This window comes from Perissodus microlepis, chromosome 17 (genome assembly GCF_051167445.1).
Source record: "Perissodus microlepis isolate ML-2025 ecotype Zambia chromosome 17, ASM5116744v1, whole genome shotgun sequence".
Taxonomy (NCBI): domain Eukaryota; kingdom Metazoa; phylum Chordata; class Actinopteri; order Cichliformes; family Cichlidae; genus Perissodus; species Perissodus microlepis.
The window spans coordinates 26,954,161-26,968,209 of NC_140477.1; the positions used below are offsets into that span (position 1 = coordinate 26,954,161).

Below are 14,049 nucleotides of genomic sequence, written 5' to 3' on the forward strand. Positions count from 1 at the left end.
AACAGGAAGAAGGCCATTTGCAGAACCTACTTGATGGGTGAAGGGAAGGAAATACTACCTACTGTGTGCTCCAACCTATCCAAGACATTTGGATAGGTTGGATTTTAGAATTGGGGATTTTAGTATAGTATTTAATGAGTCTGTTGCTTAGCACCAATTAGCAGATATATGTCTATGTGTTGCTTGCTAATAACTGTACTCCAACTTCTCATCTATACAGTATAAAGTCACTTCTTGTCACTTTGAGGCTTTAAAATGTCAAAGCCAGTGGGTGATGTCATGAGTGTACTTTGGTTGGTGAGTAATAGGTTAATCAAACATACATTATAGATAAAGTTAATTACTTGGCTTCTCATGTGCTTTTGTTACTGAATGCACTTAATACATTGGAAAGCTTTTACCTCACTTTGCTGTAATAGGACCTGCTGTTTTCTGAACTGCAACATCACTTTTTAAAAGCAGTGCATTTTGTCAATACCTTTTAAGAAAAGCACATGACTTGGCTCAGGAAGATTGTACTTGTTATAGTTCTAGTAGGAATCAGGTAATAGCAGCATTTGGGAACAGCAGAGGTATTTGCTATGTGCTGGTAACCTTTACACCAGTGGGAAAAAAGTAGCTTTCAAGTGCACTCACACCTCAGCTTTGAGAAATGTTTATTCGAGCATTGAACTTGACTTCCTCACTCCTACTTCCTCTGTAAAACAAATGTCCCTACATAGTCTATCTACAGCACCATGTTTAATCACTCATATTCAATCAGTCACTCACCTATCTGGTGTTTAATCAAGGTGTAATTGCCTCTGACGCTTAATAGCACCTCAGCTCCTTAAATCTTGATTAAAGCTTTTGTCTCTGTGGTAATGTCCATTTTTCCACTCACATCTTCTATCTTAATAAGTAGTAATGCTGAATTATGATGTGATTATTGAGTACAGTTTTTATTATGTGGTACTGGTAATTGGCCAAATCAGTTTTCGCTGGCCTCCCAGGGAGCTCCCTGTGAGCTTGTAATCATCCCAGCTTGGCTTTGGCATCACCAATCAAAGTGGCAAACTCCCTGCTTTGTTCTTAGCTGAGGGTAACCCACTTCTGTCAGAGACAGCACACACAGAAACACAGACACACACCGACACACAAACTCAGAGCCTTTTCTCCTCTTCACTGAGAGAATTTGGCCGAAGCCCCCAATGTTAATATGGAAAATTTTTTTTACCAAAAATTAAAACATTTTAACTGCTTTCCAACAAGAGTAAAGGCCTGTCCAAATATGAAGAAATCTGCTTGTTGCCCATTGCACTGACACTAACATTCCAGGCTCTGTTGGAAAGACACGCTCTTGTATATTTCACACCCTGACATGTGTCAGCCCACAGTATCCTTTACGGTCGGCTTCTTCTTTGCATGATAGATCTTTAACCCATCGTGCAAATCTGTGGATGGCACGGTGAACTGCATTCACAGACAGTGATTTCCAGAAGTGTTACTGAGCCCGTGTAATGATATATGACAGAATGAGCTCTGTTTTTGTTCAATGTTTCCTGAAAGCTTAAACATCAGAGGCATCCAATACTGATTTTCAGCCTTGTCCCTTGCACACAGCCATTTCTCCAGATTCTCAGAATCTTTTAATGGAATTTTGTACTCTAGATAATGACACCAAAATCTTCACAATATTATGTTGAGGACCATTATTCTAAAATATCTGGAATAATTTGTAGATGCAGATGAACCTCTGCTCTTTTTATACCCAGTCACATTACTGACCTGTTGCCAATTAACGTAACTATTTACAAAATGTGCGCCTCTTCTTCTTGAGGACTCTGAGGAAGAACCACCTGTCCTCAGACATCCTGGTGAACTTCTATCGTTGCACCATCGAGAGCATCCTGACCAACTGTATAACAATCTGGCACGGGAACTGCTCTGCCTCGGACCGGAAGGCGTTGCAGAGGGTCGTGAAAACTGCCCAGCGCATCGCCGGAGCACCACTTCCTGCCATAAAAGACATCTACAGGAAGCGGTGTCTGAAAAGGGCTGGGAAAATCATCAGAGACCCCAGTCACCCATCACATGGACTCTTTACCCTCCTGCCCTCTGGGAGGCGCTACAGGAGCCTCCGGACTAAGACCACCAGGTACCGGAACACCTTCTTCCCCACAGCTGTCAGACTCCTGAACTCTGCCTCCTGACATCTGACCCACGTTAACACATGGACTGAACATACACACACCCACAATGGACAACTGTACCCTCAAACACACAATAATAACATGGACTGAACCACCACTCACAACCACTAGCACTTTATATAGATACTGTAGAAATTATCCACATATCTAATTTATCTTAACTGCACTACTGTATAGCTCTGTAAATAATCATTCTGTACATACGATAATTTTTAACCCTACAACTGTTTACAACTTGCATAGTTCCCATTTCTGTATAACTGTATATCTCAGATTTCTGTAAAGTTATTTATTTCATATTCTGTATAGTTTTTCATATTTATATCCTGTTCATATCCTGTACATAGCTTGTACTCACTACAGCCTGTACATACCTATAGTTATAGAATATTCACAACATACTTCATACCGTGTACATTATAACATACCATAATAGACCCATTTCTGTAATATACTTACATATCTATATTATTGCTAATATATATTGTAATATATCTATATCACTAAAGCACTTCTGGATGGATGCAAACTGCATTTCGTTGCCCTGTACCTGTGCATGTGCAATGACAATAAAGTTGAATTCTATTCTATTCTATTCTTTCAGCTCTTTCTTTGTAATACTGCTTTTCCAGCTCTTTGCTGCTTCTAGCCCCACGTTTTGAAGACATCTTCATTTTCTCAGTTTAAACATTTGATATGTTTTCTTTGTTCTACTGTGAATAAAACATGAGAGACTAGCAAGTCAACCTTTTTTGGAATTGTGATTGAAAAATCAGGGGTGCTCAGTGAGAGATGAGAGAAGCAGACAAAGCTGCATCCCAGTGAGCTGCTGTGAATATGCAAAGAGATGCGTGCAGGGCTGAAAGGATGTGTGAACTGAAACACTCTCACTTGAACACTAAACATACTAATCTTCAGGCCAGACAGGGTCATTATCGCTGATGTATTAAATTAGAGCTCTGGCTTGGCTACATTAACATATGAGAAAAGTATTAGTACAAGAGAGGCCAATCACATACGCAAATTCAAAGCAAGGGGAAAAAAGTCTGCTAAGGAAACGGAAAAAGGTAGAGCCGCTCATCAATTTATGACTAGGTGTCAGTTTAACATGAATGATTAAAGCGAGGGGGCTCTGGTAAAAGTCTGCTTTTGATGATGAGGGGGCAAATGCAGGAGAGGATTAATGGAAGAAGTTTCTGATTGTTCAGACTGAACTCTCACTGACTGCTCTCAGGCTGCTTTGAGTCTTTTTCTACCTTTTCACTTCCATTGTAAATATTCTTATACAACAGTGTTATTTTGCTGTTTTCTCATGAGATCAAAAAGTCTGCTATTGTACCTTTAAATAAAATAAATGCGCCAGATTTTAAATTGGGGACCACTCCTTCAAGGCTTTTTTGTCTGTAGCACTAAAGCTACATCGACCACAGACAGATGAAGTGAAAAGCACTGACACACATATATTTATATATATATATACACATACATACATATATATACATACACACATACATACATATATATACATACACACATACATACATATATATACATACACACATACATATACACATATATATATATATATACACATACATATATACATACATACATATATATATATATACATACATACATACACACATATATATATATACATATATATATATATATAGGGGCGATCGTGGCTCAAGAGTTGGGAGTTTGCCTTGCAATCGGAAGGTTGCCGGTTCGAGCCCCGGCTCGGACAGTGTCGGTCGTTGTGTCCTTGGGCAACACACTTCACCTACCGCCTACTGGTGTTGGCCAGAAGGGCCGTTGGCGCGATATGGCAGCCTCTCTTCTGTCAGTCTGCCAGGGCAGCTGTGGCTACAACTGTAGCTTGCCTCCACCAGTGTGTGAATGGGTGGATGACTGGGTGTGTAAAGCGCCTTGTGGTCCCTAGGGGGGACTAGTAAAAGCGCTATACAAATACAGGCCATTTACCATTTATATAATCAGTGTTATTCACTTTCTGTGGTATATGATATATTGGGGAGCAGTCTGCAGTGGTCAGTATCTAAACACGGTCCAATAGAACAGCGGTCCCCAAACTTTTTTGCACCATGGACCGGTTTATGACGAACAATATTTTCACGGCCTTTAAGGTGTCGCAGATAAATACAACAAAATAAAACCAATACCAGTACCAAAAAAAGAAGACGAGCTACTGTAACTTGCATTGCTGAAAAAGTTCGCGCTGGCTTGAATAGACAGTGCATCACAGTTTGCTGCCTATTGAGCTTCGTAGTCTCAGACCATTCAGGGTGCCTATGCTGACCTCTGTCCACCACTGGAGCATGGAGCACTGGAAGCCGTGGCCTCGTCTGATGAATCAGGTTTTTCTTTGATAACACGTGGCTGGCCGGGTGCATGTGCATTGCTTTCCTGGGGAACACATGGCACCAGAATGCACTATGGGACCCAGGCAAGCCGGCAGAGACAGTGTGATGGGCAAAGTTCTGACAGAAAAACCTTGGGTCCTGCCATCCATGTGGATGTTACTTTTGACATGGTATGTGAGAAAAAAAACAAGTTCGATCCATAAAGACCCCACCTCACCATTTTACAAGACATAAAGGATCTGTTGCTAACATCTTGGTGCAGATACCACAGCAAACCTTTAGGGGTCTGCTTCATCAGGTCAGGGCTGTTTTGGCATTAAAAAGGACGATCAACATGATATTAGGCAGGTGATAATAATGTTATGCCTCATTGGGGTACATTTGGATGTCCCACCCTGACCATTCACATTTGTAATTTTACCAAAGAACTCACAAAAAAGCAAATATTTGATTCTGTCCTAAAGTGACCCAAACATCATGTCTACAATCATCACTGTTAACATGACGTGAGCTTTGGGCTAACAACCAACACACCACACAGCTGTCTTCATTGGAACAGCCTACAGGCTGCAAGTCCAAAAGTGGTGCATCACAACAGTCCTTTAATTAGCCACAAGAGGTCAACAGTAGGAGGAATATCATATTCTGCATTAAGAAATATTCCTGCATTAGTGTGCACTTTTTCTCCATCTGCAGTGTTTAGGAGAAAATGCTAAATCAATCAGCTTTTAATTGAAAGAACTTAACAAATAACACAATCTTAATAGATTTGATAAACTTCAAATTAAGACAAATTTTGACACATTTATCTCCTGCCTGGTTGTTCAGTTGTTTTAATTAGTAGAATTATCTTCACACATTTTTGTCTGCATCTTATCTCCAGCCTAATTTCCCCCCCAGGATATCATTTCAGTTTTATCTAACTTAATTAGTGAAATATGCTTTTCCTGCTCAGCAGTGGACTCAGCAGTGCATCAGAAGGACCTAACAGCTCAGCAGTAAAATCTGAACTCTGCAGATTATTACAAAGCTGCCCCGTTCTCCTCTAGTGCCATACCCGACCTGCTCTCCCCTTCTTCTTCTTAAACTGGACACACGTGATCATAGATATCCTTTAAACTTTAAACTTCATCCCTCTAAACATCAGTCGACATCTGTCTTGGTGCGAGACTTGGACCCTCAGTCTCAGGGGACAAAAAACCCCCATCTTATTAAAAAAAAAAACTAACCTGCCTTCTTTTTCTTCCCATCCTCTCCATCTTCTTCCATTTCATCCTCTCCGTCAGGTAAACTTTGTGCACAACCCTACTCTGTTCTTCCCTTTGGGAATGTTTTACTGGCAGAAACTGCATTTAGGCTACAAGGAGCCAGAACTATTGAGTGAAACTAATACAAATGAAACAAGCCTCCTGACTTTGCAAAGCCAAAATTCTCCATTAAAACTAAAACTAATGAATCTCTGCTATTTAAATTAGACCATGCAATGACTAATCGCACATAATCTCCACCGAATCCAATACTGATTATGTTTTTGTAAACAGGTTAGAAATGCTGAATGGAGTGAGTCGACCTGACTGCTCAATAAAGCAATTACTGTGGCACACCTGTTTGACTATCACACACCAATGCTGCTAAACCTTTAGTACTTGTTTGCATGTTGACATTCTGCTTATGAGACACTTTCATTATGGTGAAAGACATTTTAAATCTAATTTTGTTCCAGTGTATCTAGACACTTTGACCGGATTGGTGAAAAATCTAAATGACTGGTGGTTTTACAAAGAAATGATGAAATGAAATGACACAGATGAGTCATCATTACTGGATCATAAGCAACCTTCTTTTATCTGACTCAGCAACACCGGAATCTCAGGAGCGGTGGATGCTTCTTTTTTTTGCAAGGCCAAACTGTTAGAGGGAAACATCCAACTGATGTGCCACTTGTGTTCAGTGCTGTGTCCTCATATCCCATCACACTGATGCTCGAATTTGGTTTATGGAAAATAATTGTTTTGAGAAAGAAAGTACAAAAAAGCCCAGAAAACCTCATCTGTGTGTGGGGCTGCACGGCATCAATGCATTAGCGCGGTTAGCTTGTTAACGCACTGTACTCTAGGTAAAAAGTAAAAGTAACTAGTAAAAAGACAAATCAAAAAGCACAATCACCTGAATGTATTTCATGGACCTTCTGTAAACCTGTCACGATTAAGACAGAGTTCACACCAATTAGTCACTTTTGAGAAGATGAGACTGTGCATACCCAGACAGGAATGGTCATACGTCTACTAGATGGAGACATATAACACTAGATGTCTCTTGAAATACAGGTGACCTGCAACAATGTATCATGTGAAAGATTTCTCAAACTCTCCCACTGGTCTTACAATAATCAGCAGTTTAGGGTAACTGTGCTGCTAAAATTAATGTACCGAGACGTCCACTGTGATGGAAAATAAGCCAGAGAAATAGGAGACCTACAAACAGAGGGTAGACTACAAGACTGCTTGGTTGTAGCCAGACATGTCTGTGTGCCTTCAGTCGCCTCCAGATCAAAGTCATCAGATCAATAATTCATTCAGTCATTTGCCACATCACAGTCTGTCTGACCCCACAGCTCCCGGTGAGAGTGTCTGAGTCACCAAAATATGAGTGTCGCCATGAAAGAAGCAGCAAGGGGGAAACGAGGCAGCAAGAAAATAATGGGGCTGTGGTTCCGGGTATTCGGTTACTTTCTGGCTTTATCTAATTCTCTTAGTTTAGGTTTGTGTGTTTTTGGTCCATTCTATTAAGAACTGTTGTAAATTCCCTTGGAGGTTGCATCAGGGACAGGATCCAGCCTAAAAATGCCAAATCAAACATGCATAGCCACCCACTGTGGTGACCAGCTCATGACTTGGCAAAAAGTAGCTTCAGGTATCCCCAGGTATTCCACTGGAATCAATGACCCAGCCCAGAAAGGCAGCAGAACAACAGTACAAAGTGTACAGATAAGAATGTGTGTCCACTGAGCCTTTTGGCTATGCAGTAATGAGGCAGTTATTCAAAGGCATGGGGGGGGTTGAAACAAACTGTGCTTCTTGTGTGTTCAACATTATTTGGCAATCTGAGTTGGTTCTTAAAGGCATGGTGAGGGATACGATGTATCTAAATATGTCATACTTCCAGTCCTACTATGACACATCAAACACTAATAAAGTTGAGATGTATCTAACTGAGAGCTAAAAATGATCAAAGTTATCTCTTGTCTTTCCTTTCAGCCCCCACCTGGCTCAGTGGGAGTTGTTCTCTTTGAGGCTGATTCCATCTTCCACCTCCACTTTAAATTCAGCATGTGTACGCACTACATTTGTCAGCTCGCTTTTGTCAGCGCATAAGTGAAAAGACACAAAGGAAGCTTTAGAAGAAGGGAAGAAATGGGACAAGACAGACGGGCTGACAGGCAGATGCGGATGAGACGGGCCTTCAGCTGTGCTGCGATAAGTTTGCTCATTTTATCTCTTTACATCTGGAGCTGCACATGTTCCAGATTATGTACCAGGCCAGGCTGCTGCTTAGCATGGCCTTTAGCTCTGCACCGTGGGAACATCAAAGACATCCAGATGTCAATGCACAGCAGGAATCGAGTCAGAACATGAGCATGGTTTTCGCTGAGGTCTCTACTGCCTTCAAATGGATATGCAGACGTGTGTAAATGCTGAGAGAGAAGCAAGAAAAATGCCTTCTCGAGGAAGCTGAAAAAGTTGGATAGTGAGTGGTAGGCGTCTGGTTCAAATCCTCTGACCCAGTGGGAGACCACTGTCAGAGACTGTGAATACATGATACCAATGGGGAACCAAAGCTCAATGGACACAAAATGTTAAGAAAGCATAAAACTTCAAGACGCTAATGCACCCACAGACATAAACTAATGAACTCCATCTTTTTGGTTGATGCTGCTTGGTCTGCAAAGTTTAGTTAGTGGGAATCTTTTTTGGTGAACTCCTACTTGGCTCCAATCATTAATGTCGAAGTCAGAGGATTAATTGCTCAGCTTTGGAAGTCCTTTATTCCCTCTGCTCTTCTGGCGAACATGGTCATTAATTTCAGCACTGTGAGGAGCTGCCATGACTGTTTGTTTATATGCGACCTACTAACTCCTCGTGTCTCTGTCAGCACTACTTTCACATTAAAGAAAACGACCTCAGCCAGTTCCTAACAAGCACACGGCACTTGGCACACACAGTTCTTTGTGAATATGTGGCCCATACACAAAGAACCGGGGCACAATAAACATGAACAAATCAATATGTGGAAGTGACTTTCATCATATCCAGTGTTTTTCTCATGTACTAAATGTTATTGTTGTTTATGTGTTTTATATTCAAAGATAAAATGACCTGAACATATTTACTTTGTAGCCAGCATCAGTTGAAGGTCAGCTTGGTTACTTATTTATTGTGTTACAATAATGAACTCTCATATTAAACATGGTCAATGTTTCAAATTATGAATTCAGTATCTGCGCAATCCCTGTGAGGCAAATACTTAAACTGGTCTCAAAGCTCCGCCTCACACAGTGTTTTCTACTCTTGGCTATGTGAGATTTCAACAAGAGAAGCCATGTAAAATATGACCATAAGACACAGGCTGTGTAAACCTTCTGCATGCGAGGAGTAGCCAATCAAAAAGTAGGCTTAAAGGAAGAGTAAAATGACCTAAACAACTTGTTTTAGACAGAAGATGAACTCAGGGCTGCAGAGTTAAACAGGGTTTATTTTGAACTGTGACTCATGACAAGCTGCAGTAGTAGAGTCAAAGAGTAAAAATAAATAGCTGAAAATAATCAGAAAACATTACACCTATACTCACCAGATACTCTAACAGGTACACCTTTCTAGTAGGGGTGCAACGATACACAAAATTCACGGTTCGGTTCGGTTCGATACTTTGGTGTCACGGTTCGATATTTTTTCAATACAAAAAAATGTTCATGCTTTTTTAATTTGTCATTTATTAAAATTATAAATATATATTTTAACTCAAACGTACAGTTTTTAAATTTAATGTTGCTGAAACAACAAAGGGATAAAATAATAAATCTATCTGATCGAGAAATCACTCATCTTTGGAAAAGAGAGTTTATTACAGAGAAATGGCTCTTTCCAAAATAAAAGCTATACTATACGCTTCTTCTGGGCTATATTCTCAGCAGCATATTAAACATATCAGGTCCCCATAAGGAGAATCATGTGCTAACGGCTGTCTAAATCACTCGGGTAAAGTTTGTAGCATGCGTGCTTGTTGTTTTTGTCTGCTTCCACTTGTCTTTGCACTAGGATGATGTCGGCGTAAATGTGCAGTCATATTCGTTGTGTTCCCACTAGTGCTGTCAGCGTTAATCTGAAATGACGTTAACGCCACAACACGGCAAATCTCCGTTAATGAGCTACCGCGGATCGCCCCGTGCGTGGGGCTGGACGGCCAACACGTTAACGAGCTAACTGCTAACACACTAGTTCCCACCAATGTAATTGAGCATTGCGTGGCACATCCGACATACTGTTTTACTTTAGTCCATGACGCGCTTACCTTCAGGGTCATGCTTCACATGAAGACCAAAATAGTTCCAAAGGCCAGATCTGAATGAGGGTGGGGGAGGTTCAATTTGCCATGTTGCAACGAGCTTAGCTTCTGTCTTGCTAGCTTGCGCTGTGCTCAGTGGATCTGCGCTCGACCCACTGAGCTGTCAACACAGACAGCATCGTCCGAAGAAAAGTTGATAAAATAAATTAAAAATTTTGTATTGTTCGATACATATGCGTACCGAACCGAAAGCACTGTATCGAACGGTTCAATATCGATACGAGTATTGTTGCACCCCTACTTTCTAGTATCAGGTAGGACCCCCTTTTGCCTTCGGAACTACATCAATTCTTTGTGGTACAGATTGGAAACAAATGTGAGAAATTCTGGTCCATAATGACATGAGTGCATCACACAGTTGCAGATTTGTCAGCTGCACATCTAAATATCCTTTTCCACCACATCTCAAAGATTCTCTATTGAGATCTGGTGACTGTGGAGGCCATTTGAGTACAGTGAACTTATTGTCATGTTCAAGAAACCAATTTGAAATGATATGAAACTTTGAGACCATCTTCCCTTTGCTGGTCATGAAGGGATGGACATGGTCAGCAACAACACTTAGGAAAGTTGCAGCATAGAAACAAAGCTAAATTGGTACAATCCCCCATAAAATAACACCATCATGACCAACCTGAACCACTGATACAAGACAGGATGTTGTTTAAGCAAAATTCTGACCCTACTATAAAAACAGGGAACATTTTTTTAATCAGTCAATTTTAAATTTCGACGAGCCTGTGAGGAGTTCTGGGTCAAGGTTCATCATGCTGAGAGACGCTCTTGTGCATACCTTTATTTTAATGAGTAGCTATTGGAGTTACTGTTGCCTTCCTATTTACTTGAAGCAGTCTGGCCATTCTCTTCTGGCCTCTGACCTCAACAAGAGAAATGCTCTCTTTAAACCCTTGATATGCTTGTGCATATTAGCAGCAGACTGACAGGTTTTTTTTGTTTATTTGGCTTCCCGTCAGTCAAGAGCTTTGGACAACATTTCCCTAGAGTACTGCTTGGTTGGTTTGTCTAAGACATTTACTTCTCCTGTATGCGTCTACTATATTGAGCACTTGTTTCATCTCAGAAACATCCTGGGTTTGCCATGGGAAATTATAGACAGCAGAGATCATAGCATCCACATTCTTTCATACTGATTTGTTCTATGTTTGCTACAGTTACAGTTGTTGGTGAGTTTTTATGTCAGAGGAGCAAAGCTGCGTTTCAGGTATCCAGGTTATCGAGTGTGCTGCTCTGCTCGTTATATATAAATACATTTCAGGTCATCTTGCTGTTGGACAAAAAGAAGATGAAAGTAACTGAGTAGCCATTTTTAAAGTTCTGACACCTTTTTATGCTCCAACACCGGCCATCCAACTTGGACATGAACAAACAGTATTAAAGTCTGTATTTTAACCTTATTGTAAGTTCAAAACCAATTTGCTGAAGCACAGAAGCAAAGTAATGAAAACAGTCTCTGCTGTACCCCTTGAAGACTGCACAGTGCATGCCACGGCCAACCAAGGCCAGACAGTTTTGAGTTCCACTGCTTGTAGGTGTGTGCCATGCCTTGGTTGGCTAGCTCTGAACCTGCTATGCATTTGCTTTGTGTGTGTGTTGCCTTTGAGCGTGTCCCTGCTGGTGACAGTGTGAGTTGTGTACTGTGTATTGATTCGCTCCCTTTCTATCCCAGTAGTTAACCCCGGTTTCGAACAACACGCACTTGTGACGGGGAAATCGATACAAGTCACCAAACCCTGCTGTGCTTGGTCAGACGGGTTGGCAACGTGGCCTCCGAATCACAGCAAAAATCCCAGCCAGACATTTTATCAGTGCTGAGAAGAGGGAGGAAATCACAGAGTACGCGTGAGAGAGACAAGCTGCAACAAAGATAAAGATTTAAGACCGGACCCGACTTGAAGCATCTGTAGATACGAGAGTTAAACCTTTTCAACACAATCTACTGGCGATTGAGTGTGGAGGCGAACCTCTTATATTACAACAGTATTGTATCTCAACCTCTCAAGGTCAAACATTTTCTACTTTTAAAGGAGTTTGGGACAGATTTAAATTTTTACTCTTCACTGGTGAGGACTGATGCTTGCTATTACCCTTGGATGCAAATAGAGGCCTATCAATTCTAGATGTCTTCAGTCCAACACTACTTGCAGACGAGCAACCAGAAACAGACACTTCTTTTTTTCCAGAATTCAGCTGTCCTGTAAATTCATTACAGCCTCAATCAATAACTAGTTACAAAGTAGGAATGAGTTTCACACTAAACTGAACCTGCACACACCCATCCTGTCTGCTTTGCCTCCAAATGTGATCTCTCTATAAATCCACAGAACAGATGGTTATATTAATAAAGATTTCATGAAAAGAAGACCCTCATAATAACACTTTGTCCTCCACACGTACTTTAGCAGTAATTACTAACCTCTTTGTCAAGGTTAAAGGCTGTGGGCTGTACTTTATTCCTCCAAACACACAACATGTATCACTAATATAGAAAACAACAACAAGAGACTGGTTAGAATTACAGCGTGTCTGACATTTTGGAGAGGTCGGCGCAAAAGTGGGGATCAGGGGAATAAAGTTAAGGTCAAGTGTGTGAGAGAAATATAGATGAAATCAGATAGAAGTAGAAAAGACTATTTAGCCAAAGCCTGAGCAGAATAGCGAGGTTAGGAATAAAGACATGCAACTTAAGACATGCAAATGGCTAAACCATGAGTGTAAAATGCACTGTGCAATACTGGTAAAGGGATAGTTCATCCCCAAATCACATTTAGGTACACTCTTCATATCAAAATAATTTTAACAACAAACAGCACTACTGGCCAGCATATTTAATATTTGATAGAATATTTGACTTTGGGGTAACTTGTTTTGTTAAACCACGAAAAGGGTTTACTAAAATGTAAATGTACGAACATACACTCAAGTGAAAACGCTTTTTACAGCACTCTGTGCAGATCTGTGATAACAAATATGTGCATACTTACTTCTTCCATTTGGGAAAAAAAAAGCCAATTTTGGTCATTTGCTGATCTGGCCTTTGCATGTTAACATATTGCCACATCCCAGGTAATTCAACCTAAGGTCAGACTGAGCAATCCTTAGAGAAACAAGAGAAACTGCGTAACCCCAAGAGCTACATGTCAGACTCCACAGGCCTCAATTAGTATGCTAAATGTTATTAGAAATTAGAAAATGTCAAAGTATGGCTGATTTGGAAGAGTTGCCAGGAGAAAGCCTCTTCTCTGTAAAAGCAAAACAAAACAGAAACATGACAGCATGGCTTTGGTTTGCAAAGCTGCATCTGAACAACCAAAAAAGTTATGGAACAATGTCCTTTGGAAAGACAATACCAAAGTGGAGATGTTTATCTGTTATGTGCAGTGGCAGATTTGGTAAAAACCAAACATAGGATATAAGCACAAACACATCATGCCAACTGTCAAGCAAGGTAGTGGAGAGGTGACGATTTGGGCTTATTTTGGAGTCACAGGACCTGGGCACCTTGCAGTCATTGAGTCCACCATGACCTCCTCTGTATACCAAAGTATTCTAGAGTCAAATGTGAGGCCATCTGTCCAACAGCTGAAGCTTGGAAAAGTTGGGTCACGTAAAAGGACAGTGACTCCCAGTTTACAATAGACTGACTGAAAATGAATAGAATCAAGGTGTTGCAACTGCCCAGTCAATGCCTGGACCTCAACCCAACTGAAATGCTGTGGCAGGACCTTGAGAGAGCTGTGCATAAATGAATGACCACAAATGTCAACTAAACTAATGAAGAGTGGGCAAAAATTCTTCCAAAACAGTGTGGAAGACCGATAAAGACACAGAGA

At 40.8% G+C, this 14,049-nt stretch overlaps 1 protein-coding gene across 3 annotated transcripts in view; it reads right to left on the reverse strand.

Moving 5' to 3' along the window:
• Positions 1 to 14,049, reverse strand: part of LOC146369785 (carboxyl-terminal PDZ ligand of neuronal nitric oxide synthase protein-like) — a 242,441-nt gene that overhangs the window by 16,280 nt on the left and 212,112 nt on the right. The gene's annotated exons all lie outside the window — the stretch shown is intronic.